General features: G+C 43.9%; 1 protein-coding gene across 18 annotated transcripts in view; it reads right to left on the reverse strand.

The window, feature by feature from the left end:
• The window catches only part of MAP2 (microtubule associated protein 2), a 345,989-nt gene that overhangs the window by 249,079 nt on the left and 71,286 nt on the right, over positions 1 to 25,624 (reverse strand). The window contains exon 3 of one of the 18 annotated variants that reach the window (XM_050916083.1): positions 20,449 to 20,629. The exons of the other annotated variants lie outside the window; for them this stretch is intronic. The gene's annotated coding sequence lies outside the window, so the exon portion shown is untranslated. The remainder of the gene's footprint in view (positions 1 to 20,448; positions 20,630 to 25,624) is intronic. 18 annotated transcript variants of the gene reach the window in all.

The raw sequence follows: 25,624 nt of genomic DNA on the forward strand, positions 1-25,624 counted from the left end.
CTTCTTGTCCTATCCTCAGAGGTTAAAGAGAACAATTTTTCTCATTCCTCCGTATAACAACTGTTACCATGTCCCCCCTGTCATAAACAAATAGCTAAGGGTTAATGCTTCTTTCATCTGTAAAGGGTTAACAAACAGTGATCTGCAACACCTGACCAGAGGACCAATCAGGAGACAAGATACTTTCAACTCTGGGTGGAGGGAAGCTTGTGTGTGTGTTCTTTGTCTGTGTTCTCTCTGGGATCTGAGAGTGACCGGATGTACTACAGGCTCTAATTTTCTATTCAAGTAGTAAGTGCAAGTAGAAAGGCGGTTTAGTCTTTTTAATTGGTTCTCTTTATTTGCAAATGTGTATCTGGCTGGTAGAGTTCTAATGTGTATTTGGCTGGAAGTATTTTAAATTGTATTTCTGCTGGAGGAGGCTTTTTCTCCAGTTTCTATAAGCTGACAGACCCTGTAACTTTTATCATCTAAATTACAGAGACATTTTTACTTTTTTTCTTTCTTTTTATTAAAAGTTTTGCTTTTTAAAGACCTGTTTGATTTTTTCCCCTTGTTGAGGCTCAAGGGAATTGAGTCTGTAAGTAACAGGGAAGAAGGAGAAGGGAGGGAGAGGGGTGGAATCCCTTTGTTTTAGATTCACGGAGCTTGAATCTGTATTGCCTCTGGGTGAGGGAGAAATGGGAGGCGGGGAGGGACATTCCTCCCTGTTTTAAGATTCAGAGAGTTTGAATCACGGTAATCTTCCAGGATAACCCAGGGAGGGGAAGTCTGGGAGAGGCAACGGTGAGAGAAGGGGTTTACTTTCCTTGTGTTAAGATCCAGGGGGTCTGTGTCTTGGGGGTCCCCAGGGAAGGTTTTGGGGGGACCAGAGTTTATCAGGCACTCCAAGTCCTGATTGGTAGCAGCTTATCAGATCTAAGCTGGTAATTAAGCTTAGGAAAATTCATGCTGGTACCCCAACTTTTGGACTCTAAGGTCCAGATTGGGGAAAGATACCATGACATGGTAGACAGTGGTGGAATAAAGTATAGAACCCAAAAAGCCAATAGGATTTTTTTTTCTCTTCTTTTCTCTCTGCTAGCTGGTTGTAAGCAGAAGAGAAGGTTTTAAAACTACAGCCAGAGAATTTTTTTTTCCTTGCTCCTTTCTGGTTGTGCAGAGAAACTGCCTGAAGGCACACACATTAAAGTTTAACAAGGGTCTTTTGTTAAACAATAGGACTCCAGCTGTGAGTCAGCTACGCCAGCAGAACATATTTGCATATCAAAGGGTTTTCTTTTGTTTTAACTTAAACGTGAAAGATTAGGTAGAAGAAGTTAAAAAAGACTCTGTTACTAAGCAACCCCAAGAAGGCAACAAAGAAACAGCTGTTCAGACAGTAAACCAGCAGAGGGCGCCCCAACACAAAAAAGCAGGAAACATGACTTCCAGGGCAAAACTGGAGGCAGAGAAACAAATCAAAGACGCAGACCACAAGCGACAAATGGAAAAAAAAGAAAAAGAGGTGGAGCTAAAAGAAAGAGAAGAAAAAAATCAAACTGGCAGCCCACCAAAGAGAACAAGAAGCAAAAGATACAGCCCACCAACGAGAAATGGAAAAACAACAAAAAGAGATGGAAAAGCAACAAAAACAAAGTGAGGAGAGGGAAAAAAGAGAGAAAGCATGAAATGGACTTGGCGCAGGCAAGGCAGCATGCTCCAGCCAATCCTAACAACCCTTTGCCAATGATTGTTCCACATCACAAGAAATTTCCCACCTACAAGGCAGGTGATAACACTGAGGCCTTCTTAGAAAATTCTGAAAGGGCCTGCCTTGGGTACAGAATCCCTGAAGACCAGTACATGATAGAACTGAGGCCACAGCTCAGTAGACCCTTAGCAGAGGTGGTGGCTGAAATGCCTAAGGAGAACATGAACAATTTTAAACTTTTTCAAACCAAGGGCCAGATACAGAATGGGGATAACACCTGAACATGCCCGTCGGCAGTTCAGAACCCTAAAATGGAAACCAGATGTGTCATTCCCCCGACATGCCTACCACCTTGCAAAAAATTATGAAGCCTGGATATCAGGAACAAAGGTTAACAATATGGACGAGCTGCACCTCCTGATACAAATGGAGCAGTTCTTAGATGGTGTTCCTGAGGAAATAGAGAGGTACATCACAGATGGGAAACCCAAAAAGGTAACTGAGGCAGGGGAGATTGGAGCTAAATGGATGGAAGTGGCAGAAAAGAAAAAAGCTACTGTCAAGGGGAGTGAATACCCCAGGGGGCACACCGACAATAAACCCTATAACCGAGGGCAGCCCAAGACCCCACCTACAACCCAAGGAAAGCCACAGACGCCCTATTCTTCCACCTCACCAGTCTCCAGTAACCCACCTCAACCCAGTGACCAGTCAGCTGGAAAATGCTTTAAGTGTAATGAACTGGGACATATAAAGGCCAACTGCCCAAAGAACCCAAACCGAGTGCAAGTCATTACACCACCATCACATCAAAGATCCCCAGGCCCAGATGCCTCTCAAATACCCTTGGAGCGAAGGGAAATATTGACAGTGGGCGGAAAGAAGGTTACTGCGTGGAGAGACACGGGGGCACAAGTGTCAGCTATCCACCAATCCTTCGTGGACCCCAAATTCATCAACCCGAAGGCCCAAGCGACAATTTACCCCTTCATGTCACAAGCTGTAGACCTGCCTACAGCTAAACTACCTGTCCAGTACAAAGGCTAGTCAGGAATGTGGACTTTTGCAGTAATTGACAATTATTCCATCCCCATGTTACTGGGGGAAGACTTGGCCAGCCAAGTGAAGCGGGCCAAGGAAGTGGGAATGGTTACCCGCAGCCAAACCAGGCAAGCTTCCAGACCCATTCCTGTTCCTGAGCCGTCCACAGAGGCCCCGTCGGTGTTACCAGAAACCCAGACAGAGGTAGTGGACCTGGATCCCCTGCCAACAACTGAAACAGCCACAGTGACTCCAGTCCCAGACCCAGAACTGGAAAAGCAACCAGCACCAGCACCAGCGCCAGCAATTGCAAACCAATCTTCAACCCCAAAGCCAGAGGGTGCCAGTGAGCCAGAACTGGCAGAAGCAGCAAACAACCATACCCAAGAGGCTCCGCCAGAGCCTGAAATACCACCTGGTGCACCAGCAGAAAGCGGTTCACCAACAATGGAAACAACCCCATCACCTACATCGCTTCCCGAGGGACCAAGCCCAAGTCCACAGTCCAAGGAAGAACTGGTGTCTCCAGCCTCAAGGGAACAGTTCCAGACTGAGCAGGAAGCAGATGACAGCCTTCAGATAGCTTGGGCGGTGGCAAGGAGCACCCCACCGCATCTCAGCTCTTCTAACTGATCCCGGTTTATTATAGAACAAGGACTTTTATACAAGGAGACTCTTTCTGATAGACACCAGGAAGACTGGCACGCGCAAAAACAGTTGGTGGTTCCAACTAAGTACCGGGGGAAGCTCTTAAGCTTAGCCAATGATCATCCCAGTGGCCATGCTGGGGTGAACAGAACCAAAGACCGGTTGGGGAAGTCCTTCCACTGGGAGGGGATGGGCAAGGACGTTGTGAAGTATGCCAAAGAGTGGGAAAGCCCCAAGACCAGGTCAAGGCCCCTCTCCAGCCACTCCCCATAATTGAAGTCCCATTTCAGCGAGTAGCTGTGGATATTCTGGGTCCTTTCCCAAAAAAGACCCTCAGAGGGAAGCAGTGCGTACTGACTTTCGTGGACTTTGCTACCCGATGGCCGGAAGCAGTAGCTCTAGGCAACATCTGGGCTAAAGCTGTGTGCCAGGCCCTAACAGACATTTTTGTCCAGGTAGGTTGGCCCTCTGACATCCTTACAGATTCGGGTTCAAAATTCCTGGCAGGGACCATGAAAGAACTGTGGGAAACTCATGGGGTGAACCACTTGGTTGCCACCCCTTACCACCATCAAACCAATGGCCTGGTGGAAAGGTTTAATAGAACTTTGGGGGCCATGATACGTAAATTCGTCAATGAACACTCCAATGATTGGGACCTAGCGTTACAACAGTTGCTTTTTACCTACAGGGCTGTACCACATCCCAGTTTAGGGTTTTCACCATTTGAACTTGTGTATGGCCACGAGGTTAAGGGGCCATTACAGTTGGTGAAGCAGCAATGGGAGGGGTTTACGCCTTCTCCAGGGACTAATATTCTGGACTTTGTAAGCAACCTACAAAACACCCTCCAACACTCTTTAGCCCTTGCTAAAGAAAACCTAAAGGATGCTCAAAAAGAACAAAAGGCCTGGTATGATAGACATACCAGAGGGCGTTCCTTCAAGGTAGGAGACCAGGTTATGGTCTTGAAGGCGCAACAAGCCCATAAGATGGAAACATCATGGGAAGGGCCATTCACGGTCCAAGAGCGCCTGGGAGCTGTTAACTACCTCATAGCATTTCCCAATTCCTCACTAAAGCCCAGAGTTTACCATGTTAATTCTCTCAAGCCCTTTTATTCCAGAGACTTACAGGTTTGCCAGCTTACAGCCCAGGGAGGAGATGACGCCGAGTGGCCTGAAGGTGTCTACTACAAAGGAAAAAGTGACGGTGGCGTGGAAGAGGTGAACCTCTCCACCACCCTGGAACATCTGCAGTGGCAACAAATCAAGGAGCTGTGCACTAGCTTCGCCCCATTGTTCTCAGCCACCCCAGGACGGACTGAATGGGCATACCACTCCATTGACACAGGTAATGCTCACCCAATCAGAACCCCACCCTACCGGGTGTCTCCTCATGCCCAAGCTGCTATAGAACGGGAGATCCAGAACATGCTACAGATGGGTATAATCCGCTCATCTACCAGTGCATGGGCATCTCCAGTGGTTCTGGTACCCAAACCAGATGGGGAAATACGCTTTTGCGTGGACTACCGTAAGCTAAATGTGGTAACTCGTCCAGACAACTATCCAATGCCACGCACCGATGAGCTATTGGAGAAGTTGGGACGTGCCCAGTTCACATCTACAATAGACTTAACCAAGGGGTACTGGCAATTACCGCTAGATGAACCTGCAAAAGAAAGGTCAGCATTCATCACCCATGCGGGGGTGTATGAATTTAATATGCTTCCTTTCGGGCTGCGAAATGCACCCGCCACCTTCCAGAGGCTGGTAGATGGTCTACTAGCAGGATTGGGAGAATATGCAGTTGCCTACCTTGATGATGTGGCCATTTTTTCAGATTCATGGCCCGAACACCTAGAACACCTGGAAAAAGTCTTTGAGCGCATCAGGCAGGCAGGACTAACGGTTAAGGCCAAAAAGTGTCAAATAGGCCAAATCAGAGTGACTTACCTGGGACACCAGGTGGGTCGAGAAACCATAAACCCCCTACAGGCCAAGGTGGATGCTATCCAAAAGTGGCCTGTCCCAAAGTCAGAGAAACAGATCCAATCCTTCTTAGGCTTGGCTGGGTATTACAGGCGATTTGTACCACACTACAGCCAAATCGCTGCCCCACTGACCGGCGTGACCAAAAAGACCCAGCCGAATGCAGTTAAGTGGACTAATAAGTGTCAGAGGCCTTTACCCAGCTTAAGGCGACACTCATGTCTGACCCTGTGCTAAGGGCCCTGGACTTTGACAAACCATTCCTACTAACCACAGATGCATCTGAGCGTGGTATAGGAGCAGTTCTCATGCAGGAAGGACCGGATCACAACTTCCATCCTGTCGTGTTTCTCAGCAAAAAACTGTCTGAGAGGGAAAGTCACTGGTCTGTCAGTGAAAAAAAATGCTACGCCATTGTGTACGCCCTGGAAAAGCTACGCCCATACGTTTGGGGACGGCGGTTCCAGCTACAAACCGACCATGCTGCGCTAAAGTGGCTTCATACTGCCAAGGGAAACAACAAAAAACTGCTTTGATGGAGTTTAGCTCTCCAAAATTTTGATTTTGAAATTCAACACATTTCAGGAGCTTCTAATAAAGTAGCTGATGCACTCTCCCGTAAAAGTTTCCCAAAATCCACTGGTTAAAAACTGTACTTAAAATGTAAAAAGTCTGGTAGTTTACATACTTAGTAGTATATGTAAAGGTGCATGTGTTGTATTAATCTGTTTATTCTAAAGTTCTAGAAAAAAATCACCGCCAGTGATGTTCCCCACTGTCTGCGATTTGGGGGCCGTGTCATAAACAAATAGCTAAGGGTTAACGTCTCTTTCATCTGTAAAGGGTTAACAAACAGTGATCTGCAACACCTGACCAGAGGACCAATCAGGAGACAAGATACTTTCAACTCTGGGTGGAGGGAAGCTTGTGTGTATGTTCTTTGTCTGTGTTCTCTCTAGGATCTGAGAGTGACCGGACGTACTAAAGGCTCTAATTTTCTATTCAAGTAGTAAGTGCAAGTAGAAAGGCAGTTTAGTCTTTTTAATTGGTTTTCTTTATTTGCAAATGTGTATCTGGCTGGTAGAGTTCTAATGTGTATTTGGCTGGAAGTATTTTAAACTGTATTTCTGCTGGAGGAGGCTTTTTCTCCAGTTTCTATAAGCTGACAGACCCTGTAACTTTTATCATCTAAATTATAGAGACACCTTTACTTTTTTTCTTTCTTTTTATTAAAAGTTTTGCTTTTTAAGACCTGTTTGATTTTTTCCCCTTGTTGAGGCTCAAGGGAATTGAGTCTGTAAGTAACAGGGAAGAAGGAGAAGGGAGGGGAGAGGGGTGGAATCCCTTTGTTTTAGATTCACAGAGCTTGAATCTGTATTGCCTCTGGGTGAGGGAGAAAGGGGAGAAGGGAAGGGACATTCCTCCCTGTTTTAAGATTCAAGGAGTTTGAATCACGGTAATCTTCCAGGATAACCCAGGGAGGGGAAGTCTGGGAGAGGCAACGGTGAGAGAAGGGGTTTATTATCCTTGTGTTAAGATCCAGGGAGTCTGAGTCTTGGGGGTCCCCAGGGAAGGTTTTGGGGGGACCAGAGTTTATCAGGCACTCCAAGTCCTGATTGGTGGCAGCTTATCAAATCTAAGCTGGTAATTAAGCTTAGGGAAATTCATGCTGGTACCCCAACTTTTGGACTCTAAGGTTCAGATTGGGGAACGATACCATAACACCCCATTAGTCTTCTCTTCTCCAGACTAAACAAACCCAATTTTTTCCAATCTTCCCTCCTAGGTCAAGTTTTCTAGACCTTAAATCATTTTTGTTGCTTTTCTCTGGACTTTCTCCAATTTGTCCGCATCTTTCCTGAAATGTGGCACCCAGAACCGGACTCAATACTCCTGTTAAGGCCTAATCAGAGCGGAGTAGAGTAGAAGAATTACTTCTCGTGTCTTGCTTACAACACTCCTGCTAATACATCCCAGAATGATGTTTGCTTTTTTTGAAACACTGTTACATTGCTGACTGCTATTTAGCAACTAGATACAATCAGCTTAGATTTAAATAGAGACTGGGAATGGCTGAGCCATTAAAAACATTGAATCTCTCTCTCCTTGTAAGTATTCTCTCACTTCTTATCAAGCTGTCTGTACTGGGCTATCTTGATTATCACTTCAAAAGTTTTTTTTCCTTACTTAATTGGCCTCTCAGAGTTGATAAGACAACTCCCACCTTTTCATGCTCTCTGTATGTGTATATATATCTCCTCAATATACGTTCCATTCCATGCATCCGAAGAAGCGGGCAGTAGCCCACGAAAGCTTATGCTCAAATAAATTTGTTAGTCTCTAAGGGCTTGTCTACATCACAAAGTTGCAGCGCTGGTGAGGGGGTTACAGCGCTGCAACTTAGGAGGTGTACACATCTGCAGGGCATCACCAGCGCTGCAACTCCCTGTTTGCAGCGCTGGCCGTACTCCCGTTTTGTCTCGGGTGTAGAGGATCCAGCGCTGGTGATCCAGCGCTGGTAATCAAGTGTAGACACTTACCAGCGCTTTTCTTGACCTCCGTGGAATAAGCAGGTATCCCAGCATACCTGAGGAAGCCTCTCTGGTAATCAAGCAGGTCTCCTTCCCCGCGGTTTGCTCCGGTGTTCTCCGAATCCCCCCTAAGCGGGTCTCCTTCCCAGCGGTTTGCAGGGGGGTTCGGGGAACGCGAGAGCAAACCGCGGGGAAGGAGATCTGCTTGCTCGGGGGTTCGGGGAACGCAATAGCAAACCGTGGGGAAGGAGATCTGCTTGCTCGGGGGTTCGGGGAACGCGAGAGCAAACCGCGGGGAAGCAGGTCTCCTTCCCCGGTTTGCTCTCGCGTTCCCCGAATCCCCGTGCAAGCAGGTCTCCTTCCTCGCACCCTCGAGCAAGCAGGTCTCCTTCCCCGCCGTTTGCAGGGGGGTTCGGGGAACGCGAGAGCAAACCGCGGGGAAGGAGATCTGCTTGCTCGGGGAACACGAGAGCAAACCGCTGGGAAGGAGACCTGCTTGCACGGGGGTTCGGGGAACGCGAGAGCAAACCGCGGGGAAGGAGACCTGCTTGCTCGGGGGTTCGGGGAACACTGGAGCAAACCGGGGAAAGAGACCTGCTTTCCCGCGGTTTGCTCTCGCGTTCACCGAACCCCCCTTGAAGCTGCCCAACAGCGCTGCAGTGTGGCCACATCTAACACCACTTGCAGTGCTGGTTGCTGTAAGTGTGGCCACACTGCAGCGCTCGCCCTATACAGCTGTACTAATACAGCTGTAACAACCAGCGCTGCAAAATTGTAGATGTAGACATACCCTAAGGTGCCACAAGTACTCCTGTTCTTTTTGCGGATATAGACTAACACAGCTGCTACTCTGAAACCTGCTATTTAGCTTGTGATCCACTATGATCCTCAGATCCTTTTTTGCAGTGCTCCTTCCTAGTCAGTCATTTCCCATTTTGTATATGTGCAACTGATTGTTCTGCACCAAGAGGAGTCCTTTGCATTTGTCCTTACTGAATTTCATCCTATTTACTGCAGACCATTTCTCCCGTTTGTCCAGATCATTTTGAATTTTAATCCGAACCGTCAAAGCACTTTCAACTCTTCCCAGCTTGGTATCGGCCGCACACTTTATAAGCATACTCTCTATGCCATTATCTAAATCACTGATGAAGATATTGAACAGAACTGGATCCAGAACTGATTCTTGTGGCACATCATCAGCTAATATATATCAATGTACTATAATATGAAATATATAAAAATTAAGGGTCCCAGTATAGCATTTAATTGTGCTTTTTTAACAGTGTCACGTACAAATCGTTAGAGTGGCAGCTCATGTTGTGGAAGTATATGAGATTTGACGTCCTTAAAAGGTTTCAGAATGGGCATGCTCACATCCCCATTAATTCAAATAATATGCAAGGTACAGAAAGTCACTGACAGTAAAGGTCTCCTCATCAGGCTCTTCAAAGAGAGACATTACCTCTGGAATCATGATTCCAGAGGGGATCTCTTAGATGCCCATTGTCCTGTAGCATGGCTCATTTACCCCAGCCTATGCACTGGCTTGATGATTATTTTTCTTCAGTTTTCTCTCCCTCTCTACAATTTTTGCTACCCCTCCCCCCCCGATCTAACCTCATAATGATTAAATGTTCACAGTCCGTGCTTCAGGTGCATGTGGAACATGTGTGTGCACTGCTCTGATTTAGCAGTATTTTCCTTGTCTTTGCTGCTCCTTCCTCAACAAATTATTTCCCATCTCCGCATCAATGTGTGATCTTCCCTCTCATTTCTTTTCTTCTTTGTCCATTCCACCCCCTTTCCAAGGCAGCACTGAATTCTTTGCTACTGAGACTTCTGTAGGTTTCCAGAAGAAGGATTTTTATGCACCAGCGGCTTTGTTACAATTCATTGATTTCTTCCAAAAGGAGTCTACAGCAAAAACACAGTTATACAATGAGAAGAGGAGAAAGATCATATGCTCCAATGCCTTTCCTCTGATGACCCCAACAAGCCGCCTTGTGCAAAGTTCCTGAAGTCTGAAAGCATATTTTAGGATGTCTTAGGAGAACTGCCATATGTGAGAGCAGATTTAGACCGGCATCCGCTGTCTGCAGAGATCCAGAGCCTTGTAAAGCTTATGTGCTTGGTCTCCGTGAGATGGCATAGGATATGTGAGGTGATGAACCAGCAAACATAATAGGCATCTCCTGCTGATTCTGCAATAGATTGTCTGGGGGCAATCATAGAGAAGGCTATGCATCCTGACTTCCCAGCTGGAGAAGGGGGTCATGCAGAAGGGACTTTTCAGTCTAGAGGAGATCAAAAAGCTATCCAGGGGTTTGGGGCTTAAAAAGGAGTGTCAAAAATAGCTTCAAATCAAAGAAGTAAATATACAATTGTCCCATCTCATATGACTCAGGGGAACAGGTCTCAACGTAATCAACAACAGTATACTTCAATGGCAATCAAATCACTACTGGAGAATGTATCAACTCCACAGATGCAAATACTGACTTTTTACAGCCCACAATATGAATGACAAAGATTCATTTTATACTGTTTAATTACGTAACTCACACCCACTGTGGAGAACTAGAGATTACAGCTCTCATTTTTCTAATTGCTGGTAACAAGACCAAGAACCCTCCCTTTCCCTTCCACGTGAGGCCCCACTTGCTGCTCCGTGTCTTCCTCCAAGACCCTGCTTCCAGCACTCACTCCTCTTCCCTCACCACCCTAGTCACTCACTGGATCCTCTGCTCCTCCCTCTCCCTCCCCCTCCCCAGCTGGGCTCTCTCTGCTCTAGGGCTGGGACAGGAGCTGCTGCAGCCTGACAAGAAGCCTGCCTGCAGGTAGGAGGCAGCCCTGGCTGAGCAGGAGCTGGCAGGAGTTAATGACCTGCCCTGGCGCCCCTCCCCCTCCAAATCCCATAGTAACTGGGCTTTTGGTGTCGAGTCAACACATCTGACCAGACACCGCCAGGGCCCCTTTTCGACGGGACTTCCTAGTTGAAAATCAGACACCTGGCAACCCTAAATGGCACCCAGCCACAGAAGCCCAAAATCAGACCGTCTGGATAAAACTCAGACAGGTTGGAAACCCTACTAAAGATTGGCTAAAACTAGACCCTGAAAATCCGAACACCTAATTTGAAAGGATGTGGAGGGGCCAATACAAGGTGCTGGGTCTGAATCTGCCCCTTGGGCCTACTTTCTGATCCTTGATTGGATGCTGATGACATCTCATGAATACTTTTATCTAGTGAGATTTCTCCCATTATGAGGCCACAACTCTCATGGGAACAGCCTGCAGCATTTCTGCATCTACAAACCCAAACCAAAAGCTTAGCTCCCTTTCTGTAGATGTACCCCCTATGCTAACCTAAGCTGAATCTGTATCTGAACCCTAACTGCTCAGGCAATGACTATATGCCAGTACTGCTGCCTAATCTAGAGGGATACTGCTCTATGGTATTAAAGCTAAATGGCACATTAATCATCTTTTAACCTTACTGTGGAAGTGCAGACACACAGGCCTGTCTGGCCTGTCAAGGTACACTCCCCTCTGGATTAGTGGTAGTGTAAAACATCCTCAGATCTTGCCTCACAAGCTGCTCCGTGGAGATTTACTTAAAGGAGAAGTAGAGAGAACCTGAAGAGATATGGCCATTATTTCTAGAACCGAATGACAAATGCATGTATAACGATCAATGCACACAGCCTCCAAAGCAGCCCATCAAACCCAATGCTTGTTAAAGTGCTGATCAAATGGACAACCAAACCTTTCTCTAAGAAGGGGCTCAGTATGCACTGTCGCAACCAGCACAAAATCTTAGAAACATCAAATGATCAATAAGAGTCCTTGCGCACCAAAGGCGCAACAAATATGATCCGTCATTCGACACCTCAAAAAAAGACAGAAAGATGGTGGGGGAAGCTAATATGAGGCAGTTTTCTGCAAAACAATCGCTTTTAAAATATTGGGTTTGTTTTGTATTCCATTACAATTCTTATTTTCTCTGCCTTTGGTGAGCATCTACTGTAAATGCAACTGTATTAAAGGAAACAAACAGCTTTAAGATATTTGGCCAGTATTTTCCAAAGTGGTGAGTGATTTTGGATGCCTCAAATTTTGAATGCCCAATTTGAAACCCCTCACTTTCTCAGGCTGGGTGCTCAGCACTTTGATGCTCAAGCCCTGTAAAGAAGTTTCAGACTGAGCACTCAAAACCACTGACCATTTTGGAAATTTTAGGCCAGTCATTTATTATGCACATACATTTTTGGGTTATAATTTTAGCCCAGCTGAGACCCATCCTCCCTTTCCGCAGGAACAAGTTTCGCACCCACAAAATGAAATAAGGCCACAAAGATGACTAATTGTGCCTCTAAGCAGTTGTTTCATGCCCACAGTACAGTAATTAGAGATATAAATACTCAGATTTGGTTAATTATGGGTGCAAACAAGCAGGCAAGTTGCAATCTCTCCTTTGTGAAAGTCTTTCTGTAGATGTAGCCCCTATGCAAATCTCCCTATGCTTCCGCTGCCCTCCAACAAATCAGTTCAATAAATGTATACCAATGTAAAAGCAATTCACTCTCAGAAGATTACAACTTTCTTCTCAGCATTTTTGCATATTCTGTCACTATACACACACACACACACACACACACACACTATATATATATATATATACACACACACACACACACTCTTGCAAAAGTGTGTCCAATTGGGATTCTGAAAAAACACTCAGGGTATATCATAGTGAATGAGCTCTCAGAAAGCTTATAGTTATAATAGGTGAGGTCACGTAATTTAGTTACGTGACCCAACTAGAGCAGCAGATGGCATTATATTAGCATTTGAATGAACCCAAGCAGTTCTCAGTTGAAAAAGACTTGGCATAAGTACTCCGATGGCCAGCGAATGCAATTTCTCAAATAAATACTGACCCTAAAGGAGATGGTTAAGTCCTTGCTGGTGGCGGGGGCACAGTCTTCAACAGACAACACAGGTATCTTCTCTGCTAACTAAAGCAACTCTCTTACTTCTCTTAATCAGGTAGGGAGCTACCAAGAAAGAGAAACATGAACGGCCAAGGCGGCAACATATGGCAATACTTACTTTGTCCACCCTGATATACCATAGTATGTTTATTTATAGGAACCCATACGTTCAATACTATATCACCACCACTGCCAGGCCGTGGGGTTATTCCAAATCAGCTCTGCAGCAGCAATGGGTAGCTAGATCATTTATATGGCCTGGACTGCCCCATCTGCAGTGAAACCCAAAGGGGAGAACTTGGGGGAGGATAATTTAATGGAGTTCATCTCCCTCCCCGCCCCCAGGAAACAGGCTGGGAGGTCCATCCTCAAACTGGGCAGAGAATAATAATGGCCCTGTACTTCTGCACTCGCTCTGCCCCTCCCCTCCTTGCAATGCTGCCCCATTGGACCCATGCTACCAAGGACTCTCTCCCTCCCCCCCCCAATGACGGAAGTCCTCGTGGCCCTCCAGATAGAAGATGTACAGACCCATGCTGTATTATTTTTTCTGGTAATCTCCACGAAGCTGATGGGGGGCGGGGAGAGAAATGCAGAAGAAAATAACATGGTGCACATGTGCAATTGAGAGGAGGCTTTAGCTCTGTTCATCCCAACAATACTTTCATCTTGGTCTGAGGATAAAGGGGATTCCCTCACGCTCACTTTGTTACCACATACCCATTATTGGATCATTTTCTGGCCTTGGCAATATGGATGCTCGTTTGATTTGTTCCCAGTTAGCCCTCTAGCCTGGTGCCTCTAAGGCTGTTGTGGGGAAAATACAAAAAGGGCAAAACAGAAAAGGCCAAAGTTGTTCTGGGATGAGGACATTGTGGACTCTAGGAGTACTGTCATTGCTTGTTTATGTGAAGTAGTGTATTTCAGTGTCTGGCAGGAAACCCACAAAGTTGTAGTGTGTGAAATTCTCCATTACAGACATTTACACATCTTGGTCTTTCAGCGGAACTGTTTCTCTGGCTTTTTAAAAAACAATCTTTGGGGGGAAAAAATCACTTGACCTCTGTGCCTAAGTTTCCTCATCTATTAATAGGAATAAAGCTACTAACTTCTATGTAAAGCGCTTTGATATTGACAAATGAAGAGTGCTAGGTGTATGTATTTATATGACAACAGCACATCAGAGATCCCAACCAAACTCAGGGTTGGGTTGTGCTACGCGCTGAAAAAACACACAGTAGGAGAAAATCTTTGTGCCACAGAAGTTATAGTGTAGATAGGTAAGGCAAAGGGTGGAAAAAAGAAGTGTTCTTATCCCCATTTTAAAGATACATTAAGAGCGGAAAGACCACAAAGATTATGGAGAATGAATGGGAAGAACTGGAAGTACATAAGCTAAATTATGACTTAATTAGCATCACTGAGACTCAGTGGGATAAATCTCACGACTGGAATATTGGTACAGAGGGGATAGCTTGTTCAGGAAGGACAGGCAGAGAAAAAAAGGGAGGTGCTGCATTATACAATCGCAAATATATACAACACTTGTTCTGAGGTCCAGAAGGAGATAAGAGGCAGACCAGTTGAAAGTCTCTGGGTAAAGACAAAAGGTGAAAAAATAGAGGTGATGTCATATTAGGGGGTCAACTATAGATCATCAAGTCAGGAAAAGGAGGTGGTGAGGCATTTCTAGAATAAAATAAAAGAAATATCCAAAACAAACGACCTGGTAGTAATGGAAGACTAACTACCCAGACATTTGTTGGAAAAATAATATAAAAACCACAAGACGTATAATAAGTTCTTGGAATGTACTGGGGACAACTTTTTCAGAAAGTGAACAGAGGAACCTGAGGGACAGACATTTTAGACTTGATTCTGACCAGCAGGAAGGAATTGATTGTGTATCTGGAGGTGGAGGGAATTTGGGTGAAAGTGATCATGAAATGATAATTTCATGATTCTAAGGAAAGGATGGAGTGAGAGCAGCATAATAAGGATAATGGATTTGTTTTTTAAAGCAGTCTTTAATAAATTCAGAATTGGTTGGTAAGGTCCCATGGGAAGAAAATTTAAAGGGAAAAAGCAGTTCTGGACAGCTGGCAATTTCTCAATGATAAAATATCAAAGACACAACAGCAAACCATTCTGATGCTAAGGAAAGATAGGCAGAACAGTAAGAAGCCAATATGCCATCAGGAGCACTTTAATGACCTGAAAATCTAAAAAGAATCCTTCAAATGGACAAATTGCTAAAGAGGAGTACAAAAGAACAGCACAAGATGTAGGGACAAAATAAGAAAGGCTACGGCACAAAATGAGATACTCCCAGCAAGAACCATAAAAGGCAGTAAGAAGAGGTTCTTTAAATACATTAGGAGCAAGAGAAAGATTCTCTGCTTAGCAGGGAAAGAGAGCTAATAACTGATGACGTCCAAAAGACTAAAGTGCTTAATGCCCATTTTGCTTCAATCTTCACTGAAAAAGTTAGTAGTGACCAGATATATAACAAATAATTAATACTAATAACAAGGGGGAAGGAACGCAAGCCAATCTATGGAAAAAAACAGACTAAGAAATATTTAGATAACTTAGATGTATTCAAGTCGGCAGGACCTGATGAAATTCATGCCAGGATACCTAAGGAACAAGCTGCAGCAATCTCAGAACTGTCAGCAATGATCTTTGAGAACTCATGGAGGACGGGTGATGTCCTGGAGGACAGGACAATGACAAACATAATACCTATTTCTAAAAAGGGGAACAAAGGATCCAGGGAATTATAAATCAGTCACCCTAACTTTGATACCTGGAAAGATACCTGGAACAAATTATTAAACAATCAATTTGTAAGCACCTAGGGCAGACTATGGTTATCAGGAATAGCCAACAAGAACAAATCATGCTGGAGAAAGGAGAAGCAGTAGATGTGATGCATTGTGATTTTAGTAAGGCTTTTGACACAGTCTCACATGACATTCTCATAAACAAAGTAGGGAAATGTGGTTTAGTTGAAATTACTATAAAGTGAGTGCACAACTGGTTGAAAGATCATACTGAAAGAATAGTAATCAATGAATCACTGTCAATGTGGAGTCCCACAGGAGTCGGTCCTGGGTTTGGTACTAGTCAATATATTCAGTAGTTAATGGCTTGCATAATGGAGGGGAGAATATGCTTATAATATCTACAGATGACACCCAGCTGAAAGAAGTTCCAAGTACCCTGCATGGCAGGATTAGAATTCAAGATGACCTTGACAAATTAGAGAATTGGTCTGAATTCAACCAGATGAAACTCAATTAAGACAAGTGCAACGTACTACACTTAGGAAGGGACAAAACCCAAATGCACAATCACAAAATGGGGAATAACTGGCTAACTGGTAATATGGCTGATGAGGATCTAGGGGTTAGAGTGGATCACAAATTGAATGAACCAACAACATGACGTAATTGCAAAAAAGGCGGGTAACATGCTAAGGTGTATTAACAGGAGTGTTGTATGTAAGAAATAGGAAATAATCATTCTGCTCTATTCAGCACTGGTGTGGCCTCTGCTGGAGTACTGTGTCCAATTCTGGGTGCCATACTGTAGGACAGATGTGGATAAACTGAAGAAAGGCCAGAGAACAATAAAAATTATAAAAGGTTTGCAAAACGTGATCGACGGGGAAAATCTAGAGATGCAAGAGAACTGGTCCCTTAAATTTAGGCACATCCATTTATATTAGGAAGGGGAAGAACTTGATAGCAAGTGTGATCTAAACCCCCATTCAAAATTTGCAGGAGAGCTAAATGATCGAAGGAAGAAATGGATCACTGAGGCAATGATGGTGTCATTGAATAAACAGTTATACATTTGCCTGTGTGACAACTTTATTCAAGTTGACTTCAGTGGGAGCGGAGGATGGAGGGAGGCTACAGGAAATCACGGTTGTCCTTGGGCAACACTCATTTACATATACTTTACATGCCCTCTCTTCTTCATTTTTGTATTTCACTTTAATTGACAAGAATATGCAGAGTTGTTTCATTTGACATGCAACAGAGCTCTTTTCCTCCTCCACCTGATTTCACTTATCCTTATTCTTGGAGTTATGGAGAACACAGGGAAAATAAGGTTAAAGTTTTCCTAAATGCACATTTCATTTTATTTTTTAAATGAATTAAAGTGCAGTAAAAAACCCCAAAAAACAGACTAAGACCCACACTCTGGTTCCAGTGTTACTACGATACAGAATCTAGAAATTAAACAATAAATGGCTACTCTCCTTTCTAGTGCACTTGAAAAAAATTGTATTTATTTTATTTATTTATTTTTTAGGAAAGATCGAGGTCCTGGAAAATGTACAAGGAACCATACTCAGCCTAGGGAAAAAAAATCTTCCCACTCCCCAGCCCCCATGACTTTTACTAGACTTACTTGATTCTGTCTCACACTTGCTGGCATGTGAACATCAGGAACTATGTTGCATCTTGTTCTTTTAGCTGATGAGACAGCTAATAAATCCCAAGGTGGAGGAGCACCGTGGAGGAATTTTTCTGCTGTGTAATTACAGCCAACAGTTATTGAATTAGTACTAGCTCCTCTGCCCTTCAAGAAATACTAGGCCAGCAACACAAAAATCTGGAAAGATGTTACAATCTATGTGCAAAGATGTTGCATATAGGGTAAATATGGTACGTCTTCGAGACATCTGCTTGGTTTTACACTTAATCCAATCACATATGTAAGAATACTGCATCTGGGTTTAATTCATTTGGTTCATTTGTGTGAGACTGTCAGACACTTTATACAAGGCAAAATATACAGGCTAGATCCTCATCAGGTGCTCTTCAGATCTCAGTAGGGCGACGCTGATTTACACCAGTGGAGGACTTGGCCCCATGGAACATACAGTGCCACACATCATACAGACTGCTCCTATTCAATGGCTTCTCTCTCAGTCCCTTGTGGCTAACTCTCCACTGTGCAAATACACACTCCACTTTGGGGGAGGGGTGGAGAGGAAATTGTTGCATTGGAATCAATGGCCCTGCATTAGAATCAAAGTATAACACAGTGAGACTCTGCTGCAGTAACATCCATGGGAGTCGCACAGCTAAATGCCAACCCATTAATGGTATCTGTGAAGTCAAGTCAGCAGAGAAAGAACTAACATATAATGCCCTATTTTAGCACTGAAAGTGTGTGTGTCCAGCAAAAAGAGGACAGTCCTAAGAAGAGACTGCAGCCCAAAGTGGAGCTGTGCAGCACCCTGAAAGAGAGAAGAAGGGGTGAAATCTTGGCCCCACTGAAATACAATGGGAAAGCTCCCACTGATGTCAATGGGGACCGAGTTCCACCCAAGGGGTTTAATCCTGTGGAAGGTGGAAGTAAGCCATGGAGGATAGATATTCCTGATCCTTTAATCATTTGTACTTATCTGTTTGGATCAGACTGTAGGTTCCTCATGGCAGGGACTTTGTCTTCTGATGTGTTTGTAAAGCACTCGTATGCCAACAGCAGCGCACATATAATTATGAATAACACAAAGGACTCCTTTTAAAATAGTCAGTGTGAACTTCCAACTTTGGCTCCTGCCCTACCGGAGTCTCCGGGTTGTAAAGGAAGCACAATACGCGGAGGGAGAACTCCCCCAGCTCAGGAGCAGAGAAAAGTTGCCGTAAGCCTAAACTGTGCCCTTTGAAGGTTGTGGCATGGAGGGAGAGTCTGGTGCATCCCAGAGGCAGCCACAAGAAGGCCGTCATAAGGCAGAGCAGCCCATGGGGCAGCTTTAACTTAAAGAGGACCACTGTAATGACTGCTCCATGAGTTGTGTCTCTTTGAAGGGGCAGCTGAAAATCTGCCCACCCCACACCCTCCCCACTCCACTCCCTTTTTAAAAAAAGGTGTAGAGGAAATGTATTTTGCGAAGAGGTTGCTGTACCGGATGTTCCCAAATTATACAGCCCCACGTGTTCAATGCCATTATTGTTAAAAGCTGTTTCCACATGAACCAACTATTGTAAATGAGGTAATGTTGACATTTAACTAATTTCATCCAACTTCTCCCCCCCACCCCCAACAACACGACCTTATTTGCTCCAGCAAATAACTACAAACTCAAAAGAGAGAATGGGTTACAGGTCCTCCTTAAAGAAAAGACTATCAGGCCAATTAACTACTGGGTTTAAGTAGATGTTTTAGAACTAAGGGACAGAGCTCTTCAGCATAATGCATCTTTACAGCATCTCTAATCTGCTTTCTAGCACAGAAGGACAGTCTTGTGGTTAAGACACTGGACTAAGACGCAGATGCTGGTTCAAGTCTCAATTTTGCCACTGATTCCTGGAGCAAGGTACCTGATCTGTTTGTTCCACATCTGTAAAATGGGTATAAAACTCCCTCTCTCTCAAGCCTTTGTCTCGGCTATTTAGATGATATGCTCTTCAAGGGCAGGGACTGCTGGAATGAAGGGAATGGAGGTGGTGCTTGTGAGATGATGGAGTTTACACATTTGGTAGTGTTTTATAAACAAACGGGGGGGGGAAATACGACAACATTTTAAAAGAAATTTAAAATGGGGGTTCTACTTACAAGTTTTCATTTTTAAAGTTTTTAAGTTAGTGTCTATTTAATGTCCATGCTGCTTCTACAAATATTTTCAGTACAATACTGTCAATTTTCTCCTAGCAGTTTGCCCCTTGTATTTAACAATTTCATTGGGGGAAAAGTATAACTAAAATAATCAAACATTTGTGTGCAGGGTGGTTATACTTAAGTCAATGCACAGTATTTTAATTACAAGTCTTAATTCAAGAGTGTACTGTTGCTTAAAGAAACATACCAAATGGGAATTCATTCCATGCAGTTTGGAATCTAAAATCATTGTATTTTGATGCAGATTAAATACACTTTTGAATTGAACAAAAGTAATCATTTTTTCATCCTTTGGTCTTAATTCAACATACAACATACGATGATCTTCAATGTAACTATGCAAAGATCAAAGCCATCAATTTTTTTTAAAACAGTGGTGCCTACGGCATCTAAGTAATAGCACCCTGATTTTCTGAAGCGCTGACCACTCACAACAATCATTAAAGGCAGTGAGAGCTTTTGGTGTAGCACATTTGATAACCAGGTGACTATGATTTACGTGCCTGCATTTAGGCAGTTGAGTCTGTACGTTTTGCCTTAAAAAATTTAAGCAGTTAAGATAAACTCTATTTCATGTGCAACAACAAACCAAACATCAGAATCTAATGGAAAATACTTTCCAGTAAGGAGGACAGTTGCGCCTAAAACTAAATAAAAGTAACATTTTCTTCACTACCTACTTTGTATTTTAATTATAGCCTCTTAGCAGTAGTCACAGCCATTACTGTAACGTTAGGAGGTATCACACTGCCAGACAATTTGACCTTTTTTTACAAGAATGCCGCAGGGAGTCTTGCTGAAAAGAAAACAGGTCCTCCACTGTAGGATTGTTGTTGTAACTAACTTACAATATCAGCAATGATAAAAATTGTACTGAGGCATTTCTGTTGCTATGTTACCAGTGTTGCCTTGTACTTCCTGAATTTCTGAAGATCAGGGGACAGATTCTCTCAGCTGGAACTTTAGTGGAACAGGGCCAGTTGTTGTCAGATGAGGATCTGGCTCCACTGCTTCAAGTTGCTTGGTGCAAATGTAACCCACACACCTTCTGGGTGGGGTGTTCTGTCCCATCTAGTGACACTGAGACCACAGAGAGAAAGAAGGCAATTAATGAGTCTGCTCTACAGCCTTAGCTAACAGGCAGTTGCCTTTCAGCTCATGCAGTAGAGGCTCATGCACTAAGCTCCCAAGGTCCCCAGTTTGATCCGCCCTGCTGACGACCAGCAGGGCCAGCGCTTCCATTTAGGCAACCTAGGCGGTCGCCTAGGGCACCAGGATTTGGAAGGGCGGCAGGCTGCTCCGGTGGACCTCCCGCAGGTGTGTCTGCGGAGGGTCCGCTGGTCCACCGGAGCCGCGGGACCAGCGGACCCTCCGCAGAAACGCCTGCAGGAGGTCCACCGGAGCCGTGGGACCAGCGGACACTCCGCAGGAACGCCTGCAGGAGGTCCACCGGAGCCGTGGGACCAGCGGACACTCCGCAGGAACGCCTGTGGGAGGTCCACCGGAGCCGCGGGACCAGCCCTGCACCTAGGGCACCAAAAACCCTGGCGCCACTCCTGACGACCAGGGTCCGTTGGTGTTACACAATCCCATGTTAATTTTATTAAATGCTCACCCTGAGCAAAGAAAACACAGGACTCCTTAACCAGTGCCCCTCTTCTTGCCCACTAGGAAAATTTTAGCATTTAAAAATTGATGCTGGCAGAATAGGAGTCAGACCTGCATTTACAATTCTGTACTTTCCTGGCGCAATCCTGTACTCAGTAGTACCAGAGAGTTTACAAATGGGTGTTTCTGCCTGTGCACAGGCTGGCATGATCAAGTGCTCTGGACAGTACTGATTAACTGAAAAAGACCCACAGCCAACTGTTTCTGCACACTTGCAATCTTCCATACTCTGCACACTTCCACTATCCATCCATTGCACACATGACAGAAAAAGGGAACATTAGAAATTCTGGTCTGTAATAAAGCATTGCACTGCACTGGGAGAGTGCTTCGGTGTGGCTGTATTCACACCAGAGCAAGCTACAGGGAGAAACAATCATTTCCAACTCATACCCAGAGCCAAACCAATTTGCACTTTTAGCAGAGAAGAACAGTAACAGCTCTTCATCTAAGGGGATATTTTCCTGTGTGATGGGTTATGTATCCATGTGTCTTCTTCAAAATATTCATGGGATTTGTAAGCATGTCCCTGTGTGCTAATTAGGAATATTAAATGAGTTCAGAACAGCATATTGGGTTGCAAATACAGAAAAAGTAACTTTTAGGGCTAATTATCAGTTGTTATATCAGGAAAAGATACTAATTAAAAGGGATGGTGGAAACAAACCATTTTTGAGGATTTCAATAACTCGGTCCTGGGATAGGGGTTGTTATAAAATTGGATGGGTGGGGTTCTGTGGCCTGCCTTGTGCAGGAGGTCAGACTAGATGATCAGATTGGTCCCTTCTGACCTATGAGTCTATGAGTCTAACAAGCGCTTTGAGAGCAAAGATGGTTGCTGCCTTGCACTTGGGAAACCTGGATTCAATTTCTGGTTCGGCCACACACTCCTTATGTAGTTTTGGGTAAGTTATTTAGGCCCAGATCCTCAAAGATATTCAGTCAGCAGTCAAACTTCCATTGATTTCAATGGAAGTCAGGAGCCTAAAATACCTTTGAGGATTATGGGACTTAAGCATGTGGAAGACTACTGGACTCCACAAACCCTGAGTTACAAACCAAGGTTCCCTCTACAACAGTGGTTCCCAAACTGGGGTTCGGGAACCCCTGGGGATTCACGAAATGTTAGAGGGGGTTCTCGGAAAAATATTCCCTAATGGCAGACAGAGCTGTCCCTAGGGATCCCAGCAGCATGGGGCCAGCAGCCTGGAGCGCCTGGACTTCCAAGAGCTAAGCAAATCAAGCAAGCATATGTATCACTCTGAGGAGATTTCAACTTCAAGACTTCTTATAAGAAATGGAAAGGAAGGTGGATATTTTTTGCTGGTTTTAAAATTAAATAGGTAGCTAGTGTTGTTTTAAAAATTATGATGAAGAACAAGTTTAAGCTTTGTTTTAACAGACATTGTTTCCCTGGACTGCTCAAGAGCTGAATGCTTCTGTAGGAGGAACTCTTTGAGTTGGCTTCTTAAATACCTTCATGCTGTTTCACATCTGACACTCCTTGAGGAAAAACAGGAGCCTTGTCTTGTAACAGGCTTATTCAAAGTGATACAAGCTATGACAGTGAGATCTTGGAAGAGTGCTGCCGTTTTCATAATGTAATAAAAATGTTGTCATGATAAATAATAATTAATAATAAGTAGTGTGTAATAAGCATGTCATAAAAACAATTTTTTTATTTCCAAGATCACTGCTTTTATAATTTATACTTAAGTAAAGGAGAAAATTGCCTGGAAATATTCATTTTCCGGGAGGGGGGGGGTCACGAGACTTGACATTTTAGTGAAAGGGATTCACAGGTTGTTAAAGTTTGGGAACCACTGCTCTACAATGAATGGGGAGAAAGAGGAGCTTTAGAATGGGATCTGAAAGATAAGTGAGGAGACACCTAAACCAACCAATGCTGACAGTCGCAAGCCCCATCCCTTTCAGAATCTTTTCCCAAAGGGAGATTATACAAAAGCACCTGTGAACCTTTATTAACTAAGGGAGGGAATAACTATTTCTGAGGCTTTGTATTTTGAATGCACTACTATGATGCAACAAAACTTTTTGACCTGAATATTCAAATAGTGTATTCCAAGTCCCACAACTGTTAACAGCAAACAGATCAACTGACTTCTTGTCTCTGAGGTTCTCCAGATCTGTGGAAGTTTCAGGCAGGTACCCAACTCTCATTGACTTTCAACAGAAATTGGGCACCTGACTCCCTTAGCCCTTTTGAAAAAATCTCAGCTTAAAGCAACAGACCGAAACACGGCAACATCTTTTTATGCATGTAGTGTCTGTCATCCCAAAGCACTTTATAAATGATACACAACCCTGCATTACTTCATCCCTGAAATGAACCCACCTCTGAGATGGGGAGTGGTAGCAAGGTTCATAAATGGAATGGAGCACTTTGTATAATAGCTGGCTAGGCAGGAACTATTTTGCCAAGGGCATCAGGGAAAGCTTCTATTTTTTTTTAAACCAACAAGAGCAACAGGGTCTTTATCATCCAGGCAGAGCAGACAGGGTGCATTTCCAAGGTCTTGCCCCAAAGCCTTCTTTATAGAAATTTGCACTGAACTCAATGGAGCCACTGCAGAAAGTCTGAGGTACCTATAAGTCCCATTACCATAGCATCTGAGCACTTCACAATCTTAAAAGCCTTTATCCTCCCTTTGCCCCGGGAGAACGGTATTATCCTCATTTTACTGAGGCAATACTGAAGAACAGAGAGGCTAAATGACTTGCCCAAGATCACACAGGAACTCTGTGGCAGAGCAGGGACGTCAACTCTAGTCTCCCAAGACCTAGGTTAAAACTCTAACCACTGGACCATCCTGCCCTCTCTAGAAATAAAAGGCTGACGACCAGCCCATGTCAGAATTTGAATCTGCCGTCCTCAGCAGTCTAGGTGTTTCAAACCTGATGATTTTCACAACTAAACAGATGTCAGACTCATAGACTCATAGACTTTAAGGTCAGAAGGGACCATTACGATCATCTAGTCTGACCTCCTGCACAACGCAGGCCATACAATCTCATCCATCCATTTCTATAACAAACCCCTAACCTATGTCTGAGTTATTGAAATCCTCAAATTGTGGTTTGAAGACCTCAAGCTGCAGAGAATCTTCCAGCAAGTGACCCATGCCCCATGTCTCTGCTATAAGAATGCAAACAAATACACAACAGCCGTTACAGTACAGCGATTATTTGCATGTTCTCCAATACATACATGTTTAGTTCTTTTAACTTTAGAATAACCAGATGACAATGTTACCAAAAAGGCTATCACATTGACGAGTAAAGAGATTTTTAACTAAATATTAACAGAAAAAGTAGAATTTCAGCTTAAAATGCTGGCTTTGTGCATTGCTTTAATAGGAGCTGGCTGGAGCGGATACTCAGCAGTATATCTCTCAGTCTAGAACACAGGAATTTGGTGTGCCGCTCTCATTAACGTGTAATTCCCCATACACCAAAATGAGAGGCTACCCTTAGGAGACACTATAACACCTCTTTGTGGTGATGCATGTTTACGCCTGCAGCAGTTAACAGCTGACAGTAAGAAAAATAAAAATAGCCAACTGTCCCTTTGATTGTCATCACATTTTCCCTTTTTTGTCTGTGACATGTTTTCATCTTGTGACACTTAACAGACTTGCAGTATGGAAAAATCCGACATTCCCTCTATACCCCTTCAATGTAGGCAGCTGACACAAAAAATCTTCACATTCTACTCTAGCAAATAACTTAGAGCCCATTCCTACATCTACTGAAGTCAACAGAAAAACTCCCATTGACTTCAAAGGGAGCAAGAAATTGGTCTTTATGTCATTGGGGTTGATCTTTTAAAAGACTTTTGTCTGATCTTTTAAAAGACTTTTGTCTGCATGAAAACACAAAGGTCAGACCTATAGTCTCTTCAGTAGAAGGAAATGAGTCTGATTTGATTATAAAAGTCATAGAAAAGCTTCCAACTGTGAGCTACCACCCGATATTGAAATGTTCTCTCCCCACTAACTCAGTCTAAACATTTCACATTCACCTTAAAGTTATGATGTCTCTTCCTTAATATTATCTCATTACACTTTACTTAAGGGGGCAGTGTGGCCTAGTGGAGCATCAGACAGGAAATGAGGAGACCAAGATTCTATTCTTGTCTCTGTCACTGGCTGGATGGGTGACCTTGGGCAAGTCACATTATCTCTCTTTGCCTCCATTTCCCCATCTGTAGAACAGGGATAATGACACTGATCTTCTTTCTAAAATGCTTTGAGATCTACTGGTAAAGAGAGATCTGTTACAGGGGGTTTATTATATTAAAAAGAAAGGGCTTGGTCCTATTCCCATTTGAGTCAATGACTACTCTAGCGCAGGATCAGGGCCAAATTGCCTTTAAATGTTATCCTT

The sequence above is a fragment of the Gopherus flavomarginatus genome, chromosome 10 (genome assembly GCF_025201925.1).
Source record: "Gopherus flavomarginatus isolate rGopFla2 chromosome 10, rGopFla2.mat.asm, whole genome shotgun sequence".
NCBI classification, from domain to species: Eukaryota; Metazoa; Chordata; order Testudines; family Testudinidae; genus Gopherus; species Gopherus flavomarginatus.